Here is a 9,053-nt window from a genome sequence, read left to right on the forward strand (position 1 = left end):
TAATTTTGTTTTGCTCCAGATTCCAGCATCCAATATCCAGTCTACCCCGTATCTCACGGGGAAATTGCAATTAAGTCACATTGCACAATTTAACCATGTCAGTATAGAAAACTCTGCCAATATCCCACAAACGGCAAATAAAGAAGCACTGTAGAAAACATCCAGTTGGGATGCACCACAGCTTGGTTTAGCAACCAAGACCACAAGAAATTGCAGAGTTGTGGTTGCACCTTAGTCCATCACACAAACCAGCCTCCCCTTTACTCGGGAAAACAATCAACATATTCAAACACCCAGATCATTCCATCTTCCCTCTCCATCAGGCAGAAAAGGTTTGAAAGTACACATCACCAGATTCAAGAATAGTTTATTTTCCACTGTTATCAGACTCTTGAATGGCCCCCACATTTGTGTAGGCCATGATGTATTCCCAATCTTTCAAACTGCTTTATTACGGCCTTTTCACTTCACTTTCTCAGAAACACTATATTCTGCAAGGTTTGATTGAATTCACATATGAATGTTTTACTGGATAATACACCAAGTGGTTTTTCACTATCTCGGTATGCTCGAAACTCATACCAATATAGATAAGGTGGTGCAAATTGTGAGTTCAGATTGCAAAAACATCACAAAATTATTCTCTTGAATATGAAGATTAAGTTGCAATCTAATGGATAGAAACTATTTCCTCTGGAAGAAGAATCCCCAAAAAACGTTAACATTAGGGCTATGACATTTTCAGAGGCAAATCGTGAAGCACTTCTGTGCACCTTTGCCAAGACAATACATACCGAGAACTGATTGGGATACCTGTCAATAGATTTATCATGGACACAAGTCAGAGGTGACAATTTTAAACCAGTAGAGGAGGATGAGCAATACATTATTTCCAGTGATGGAAATGGGGGGGGGGGGGGGTATGCAGGGGACAGCGTTCCCCTACTTTTCAGTTTCCAGTTTATGTCCAATTTCTGTACAAGAAGGGAGCCAGAGTTGTTAAATACGGATTTTTGTTATATAATCGTTACGGGTCACCGCTGCACCGGCCATGAGATGAAAATGATTTGTTAACTACCACTGTTAGCACTTGTTAACAGCCAGTAGTTATTTTGAAAAAAACATTAATCGCCACATTGAATAGCAAAACTCAACTCGCCACATTGAATAGCAAAATAACTATACAATGTGTCATCAATACATCGATCCACATTCCTCAGGAAATGTAATTGTGTCTTGACCATGTATTAATGACGCCACGTTCCTTTGAATAAAATTCATGGGAGAATTTCTTAAAACTTACTGTCATTAAGGGCTCCGAACGGGCTTCTTCCTGGTGTGCAGGTACAGTAATTCGCCCACGTTATTCTAAGAAGGAACTGCAAATGCTGGAACAATGGAAGGTAGACAAAAATGCTGGAGAAACTCAGCGGGTGAAGCAGCATCTCACTCGCTGAGTTTCTTCAGCATTTTTGTCCACCCACGTTATTTAGTAATTTGTACCTGTCATTTAGGGATGTTATATGAATTTTTTTTTAAAGTTTGTGTTGTTTTCTCTCTCACCTTCAAGGTTAGTTCGTCTGTTAGACTTTATTTGCTTCAGTTTTATTTAGTGCTATTTATCACGTTGTGGTTGCAGCATTTGAACGATTTAAACGTATCGGATTTTTAAAATTCATATAAATTCATAGCGTCGCCCAAGCGCCAAATCCCTTCAGCTGTACCTGCAACTGTAGACTTTGAAGAGGCATTGACACTTTGTTTTTATGTAGAGGGGCTGACTGAATGATACAGACGTCCTGACTGAAAATCACACCCTTCCGATCAATTATTTTAGGATAAGCCTTTCTAGAGAACATGCTACTTTTTGCTTTGCCCATTTTCAAAATATAGAATTTTGAATTTGGTGTTTGATTGGTAGACTACAAAGCTCGTAATCTCTATTTTTTTTACACACTGTAACTTTCCACATTTCTATTTTTGGGTATGTATGTGGTAATTATGGCCCATGGAATTTTCTCCCACACTACTAGTTATATTTGTAACAACATATTTAAATATGTGAAATTTTCAATCTTTCCCAACCCCTTAAAAAATACCTGAAGAAGGGACCCGACCCTAAACGCCGCCTAGCCATTCCCTCCATACATAGACATAAAATGCTGGGGTAACTCAGCAGGTCAGGCAGCATCTCTGGAGAGAAGGAATAGGTGAAGTTTTGGGTCGAGACCCTTCTTCGGACCCTCCAAAAATCCAGCCTGACCTGCTGAGTTCTCCAGCACTTTGTTTTGCTCTTTAAATAAATCCATGGTCCGCTGAAGAAACAACAAGATAGACCACTCTGGAAGTGCAAGTTTTGCTGTACACTTCATACTGTAGAACATATCATAATACACCCCGAGTGACTTAATGAGGTTAGATTATTTTTTTAAATCTGTTGTCTAGAATTAATCGATACCCACCCTATGTACCTTATATCAGATTTAAATCCGAATTCAGATTTTTTTGTTTTCCTATTTGTCAATTTTTTGTGCCCGATTATTTGTCGGCCAAGGGGGTTGCTGTCTCTAAGGGGGTTGCATCCAATCACCGACCAGCTTCCATTAAAATTCCCGTCCAATCAACAAATCGGTCTCCTCCCGTCCAATCAGCCACTGTCTCCAAGTGCATTGTGTCCAATCACATAATGCGCTGGTCACTCGGCAGCCAATCAGACAGTCTCCAAGGTGCGTTGCGACCAATCACCGACCAGCTTCCCTTACTGAGATACCTATCTTTATTTGACTGAGTTACTGATACAATGTGTATGTAATCATCTATAGGCTCAAAATGGCCCTGAAATTTACCATATTACAAACCATTTCTCACGAAGGGGGGGGGGGGGGGGGGGGGGGGGCGCTACCCCCCACCCCCCTTCCCAACCTCAGCCTCACGGACCTTAGTGTACCCCTAAAATCAATTTCCCTCACTGATTATTTCCATGCCTGGAGAGGAATTTGAAGGTTATGGTGCCTCACCAAATAGCTCTGCAGGATGTAGAGGTCACTGTTGTGGGAAAGTGTTGTTGAAGGAGCCTTGATGAGTAACTTCAGTGTATTGGTAATTGGTGCATCAATGGACCCACTGCAGTTCATTTCGCACCACAACAGATCAATGGTGGATGCGATCTCACTGGCTCTCCACTCCGGACCATTTGGACAACAAAAAATCGTATGTCAGGCTGTTATTCTTTTACTACAGCTCGGCATTTAATACCACCATCCCCTACAAGCTGGTTACCAAGCTCTCAGATCTGGGTCTCTGCGCATCCCTGTGCAATTGGATCCTCGACTTCCTCATCCACAGACCACAGTCTGACCGTATTGGTGGAAATGTGTCATCCTTGATAACAATCAGCACGGGAGCACCTCAAGGCTGCGTGCTCAGCCCCCTGCTGTACTCACTCTATACTCATGACTGTGTAGCCGGACATAGTGCGAACTTCACCAAGTTCGCCGACGACACCACTGTTGTGGGACGTATCACTGATGGGGACGAGTCAGAGTATAGAAGTGAGATCGACCGATTGACCAAATGGTGTCAGCACAACCTGGCTCTCAACATCAGCAAAAGTTGGACTTTCAGGGACTATCCCAATGTTAAAGAAACAGTTAGACAGGTACATGAATAGGACAGGTTTGGAGTGATATGGACCAAAGGCAGGCAGGTGGGACTAGAGTAGCTGGGACATGTTGGACTAGAGAAGCTGGGACATGTTGGACTAGAGTAGTTGGGACATGTTGGGCTAAAAGGCCCGTTTCCACACTGTATCACTCCAACTAAAGAAATTCCTCCGATTTCTGGATTATCTCCCCATTTAGAAAATAGTCTACCCCTTTATTCCCACTACCAAAATGCATGACTCCACACCTTGCTACACTATATTCCATCTGCCACTTCTCTGCCCACTCTCCCAACCTGTCCAAGTCCTTCTGCAGAGTCCCTGCTTTCCCTGCACTACCTGCCCTTCCCCCTATTTTCGTATCATCTGCAAACTTGGCCACATAGCCTTAAATCCCCTCATCCAAATCATTAATATACAACGTAAAGAGTTGCAGCCCTAGCACCGATTTTACATAATGAAAGGTGACCTGAGATGGAGGGACTCAATTTAGATATTCAGAAGTACGTGAACACAATGCAGTTTTGTAAAATAAAATGTTGACCCGGATTGACGGAGTCATCACACAGTCATTTCCAAAGTGATTTATTTGCTAGGTATAATAAACATACATTACAGTACATGCTACAGAAAATAAAGGCATATTTTAATTGTCATGGAGAATATAGTGTTGTAGATGGTACATCTCTTCATATTAACAATACAATAAGTTTTCCACAGTATTAACCCATAAGTCCCCATCCCAACAGCTCGACAAGGTATGGTACAATTACAAAAATAAGAGCATCTTAAAACATCGATTGACATTTACTGAGGGAAAACAGTGTTAAAGTCAGTATGTATAGCTTCTGTACGAAAACAAAGTAAAGCAACCGTAACTCAAACTCTCTCCCCGTAGCAAATAATCACCACCCCTCGATATTGATCTCTGCCAGTGGAAAGAAACATTAATTGAAAGATGGAAATGTGTTATTTGAAATAAAGAAGTGTTTATATGTCCCATAATCACTGTAGGTCATGTTTGGAATGATGTAGGCTTGGTCCTCACAGTATCCCCAATATGGGGTCTGCATGGAAAAGAAACATTGACATTTAATGCTTGGACTGTTCTCAAATGAATCACAAAAAAATGATCAATTAGCAGCAGTGTGGTTACAGTGGCGCCCAACCCATTCTAATTCACTGGCTGCATTAAGTTAGTCTTACCCACCAGAGAAGTCTGTAAACAAATTACACTGTCCAAGCCACCCTGAGTTTCTTCCCCCAATAGCTCTGGCTGTTCAATTGCACTTACACCAGCAGCTTTCTGCACTTTACCCATAATGCCAGCCTGTTGTTATAACACAGGTTCCTGGGCAGGGCAGCATAGATTTCCATTTAAACCCAAATTCCAACTCCAGCTAATGTCAAGGTCACCTTCCTGTTCATTTGCCCAAACCCAAACCGGTGATGCTAAACATGAATGTGGTACTATCCCCGTCTCACTAAGATGTGCTGAAATCAGTTAATGCAGGAAACAATGCACTGATTGGGAAGGAGATAGGAATCCGAGTTTAAATGCCCATGTAATACACAAAGCAATTAACTACCTGTTACACTCTTGGGTTGGGAGACAGGTTTCAAACTGAACCTCCTGCCTTATGGCACAGTCAAGGTATCAAACTGAATTGCTGCATTTATATATCATTAAAAACTGGCAAAGGTCACTGCTGCTGGGTGCCTGACAAGAGAAAGGGATGGAATGAATTTTGCACTCATTTAGCATGCTTCTTCACTGGTCCCCGATGTGTATCAGTTGGAAAATGCACCCAATTTCACTCTTTGTTTCTGCATCTCAAGGTTAGACTGCAAATTGCATGCTTTGCACTACATGTTGCTCAATCCCTCAACAGGAAATGCGCTCACCCACTGAGCTCCAGGGAAATTATTTGCATCTTAGTTGGCAGGATGGGCGGAGTGGGGACAGGCCGACTCACCCGTCTCCCGGTAAAGGAAATAGTCCCCAAAGGGAACATTAATCCAACAGATCAGAGACAAAGAATGCTTGAATTAGCTGGTTCAATGCCAATGCTGCTGCTTCTCCACAGAATGTGTCAAGTATTTTCAAGTAACTATTGGAGGGCTAATGTATTTTGTGGTGCAAGTCACTGTCACTGATCATCACAGGGGAGTGTCAGGTAAAAGATTGACAAATCACACTCTCTACACGCTCTATGGAGAATGGCCACTTCCATAGATACCAGTGGGAAATATATTAATATACTGGAAACACAATAGACCAAGGCAGCACCATAATGTCATGATGACCCAAAGGCAATAGCAAGATTTTTGCATCTGTCCATTCTCTCAATTAGTTGGAATGCTCTCATTCCAAACCGTCCTCAACAATTAATAACACTGAACATTTGATTTCAATTCTATTAAACTATCAGAAAATAAAATATTTTTAAAAGTGTCTTTCAAAATAAACAGCATTTACTTTTTATTAGCAGAGTAAATCAGTGGCTGAAAGGAAGTTACCAAAGATTCATCTGTGCATGCAGTTTGTAAGCTCACTATCTTTGCAGTGATGGGCACAGTAGGTACAAGAAGCACATGCTCTTGACCCACAATTCGTAATTTGATAATTCATGATCACAAAAAAAAAAAAATCAAAACCAGAATTAACCAATAATGTAGAGATTTATTAATGGAAGTCAGTTTAGTGTAAAAAAAAGTGTGAAGTAATACATTAGATGTAGGAAGTGCAGAGAAACACTACTTGGACAGCAACTGCAGAATTTATAATGGAAATATTTGTGAATTAAAAAAAAGAGGGATTAAGGAAGAAAAGTATTCAAATGGAAAGTACATCCTAGATACATGCCATCTGGACCAAATTGTTTTTTTTGTTTGAGGTTCAGAATGTTTTACATTCAGAATGCTTTAACAACATCCAACTCTGCAAAAACTGCATGTAATTTGGGGGGGGGGGGGGGATATTATCTTACACAAATGACAGGCTTAAAAATCAAGTCCACTAACTTTCATTCATCAAATATACAAGGGCAGGCTGGGAAAGGAAATCATGTCCTCCCTCCCCCTCACCCCAAAACAGGTTAACATAAAACTTTTGCGATACATGAAATACTGTAGGTAAAAAGATCTGTAGCACTCAATAATTTTGCTTGAGATGCAGTGAATTTAATGATAAATACAACAAAATATGAGAGCATAGACATTCCACTTAATCAGTTCACTTCTATGTTTAAATCAGTTTGATCATCTTAGACGACAGGAACTGTAAAAGGGCGTTAAGGTGTGAAGCTACTGGTCACAAGACTTCAGTGGGCGGGAAAAAGTAAAATTAAAAAGCAATATAATAGCAATATTTCAGTCATGGGTTTCAGTAACACCAGAATACCATTAACACTAAAAATTCTACCATAAGAGTAAAACTCACTGTGCAAATTTCCACCAATCTCTAACCCAGGCAACTCAAAGCGGATTTGTTCTTTGGCTCTCCTACTTCTGTCTGCTAAGACATAATAAATTCAATCTGCAGATTGGAGATGCCGGCAGAGAGATTCAAGTAGTACAGTATTGGCTCCACAGGTTGCACATCAGCACCGATTTACTGACTGTTGTGACTTGCAATATGGAATTGTGCCCAGGTTTCCTCCACCCTTCATCATCCAAGGTCACTATTGCCTCAATAATTGTTCACCAAGCATGCCTGTGAGAGCATTGCGGGAGAATCAATTCCACAGGCTCTTTAAGTGAGCATTGACAGTTTAATCACCTGAAGATATGCTTGGCTAAAAATTAGAGTGACCCTACCAAAGAGATTATGGGTGGAATTTACATTTTGACTGAGCTACTGTATTGCAACTGCAGACAGTCCATGCAGAAAATCCACACAGCTACAAAATAATAATAAAGGACTTGGTATGAGCCGGGTGTGAAATAAATCACATTTAAAACACTTAATCAATAAATCACTGCACAGGTAATCCCAGAATATGAACAAGAACACACCTATTTCTCTTAAGTGCCAAATGCATTTTACAAAAGATTACCACTCAGGTATTTGGAAAGTTCTACTAGTGTGCTGACGTGCTTGTGAGTGGAAGAATTAAATAGTCCATCTACAAACTTGCACAATCTACAAAATCACAGCTGTGTCTTTTTCTGACCTCCAACAGCACCCACTTGTTGCACAAAGGAAACATGTTTCTTTCCTATTTGACTGGATGGTAAATGGAAAGAGGAGCATCACCCTGGAGGCTTCAATAAGGACAAATAAACCATAGTCACACCTGATAGTTTTGCCCATAGACTGACAGGGAAACCCAGAAAGGGGAAGGTTACTATTTTATAAAGGGATTATTACAGATCTTCCAATGGCACAATAACATAATTCAACAGGTTTAGCTATAAACTTGTTCCATTCCACTTTCCTGATCTAAAGAAAGCTTTCAAAAGTTGAAAGAATTTGGCAATCACAAGTAGCAGCGAACCATCAAAGGAGCCATGTATAAAAGGAGGCCAAACATTAAGTCCCCACAATTATAAAAGCTTCAATATAGAGAATGTTTTTTATATTTTTTAAATAGCCAAACTTCATACTTTTCATAGTATGTCTACCAGTAACAATATAAGTCAATATAATATGGAACTTGTATTGACTATTCCCATTTCCTCTCCTCACACCCCCGCCAGCTGGTTGAATCAGTTACATCATTTATATCCCAATTCTTTTGAACATTGTGTATTCTGCTTTTGCTGATTTTTGTATTGTAAATGAACTCAATTTAAACACTGGAAATCAATGCATATATTGAGAACCACTGGTCTGTCAATGCCATCCATGTTCTCATTCTGTTCCCCTTTCTACCAAGGATAAAGAACGCAATATCTGAAGATAAACAAATCTCACCTATTCATACCTCCCTACCGAACATAATGTTTGCGTCAAGGCACAGTGTGTTTGCACACAAATTAAACATTTTTCAAACACTTGTCAAACCATGATTATAACAGTTCTCCAGAGTGAAACCTGAGCTATCCTTATATTTCCTTAATTTTGGTGGGGAAATTTTAAAAACTCACATCATGCATCGTAGACCTATTTGAAAAGAAAAGTTGTGTCCTAATGTGATGTTTGAATACTAATGGCAGATGTGAGATACAGGCATAGATCTACAGTGCCCTCCGTAATGTTTGGCACAAAGACCATCATTTATTTATTTGCCTCTGTACTCCACAATCTGAGATTTGTAATAGAAATTTTTTTTTTTAAATCACATGTGGTTAAAGTGCACATTGTCAGATTTTAATAAAGGCAATTTTTATACATTTGGTTTCACCATGTAGAAATTACAGCAGTGTTTATACATAGTGCCCCATTTGA

The sequence above is a fragment of the Amblyraja radiata genome, chromosome 28 (assembly GCF_010909765.2).
Source record: "Amblyraja radiata isolate CabotCenter1 chromosome 28, sAmbRad1.1.pri, whole genome shotgun sequence".
NCBI lineage: Eukaryota > Metazoa > Chordata > Chondrichthyes > Rajiformes > Rajidae > Amblyraja > Amblyraja radiata.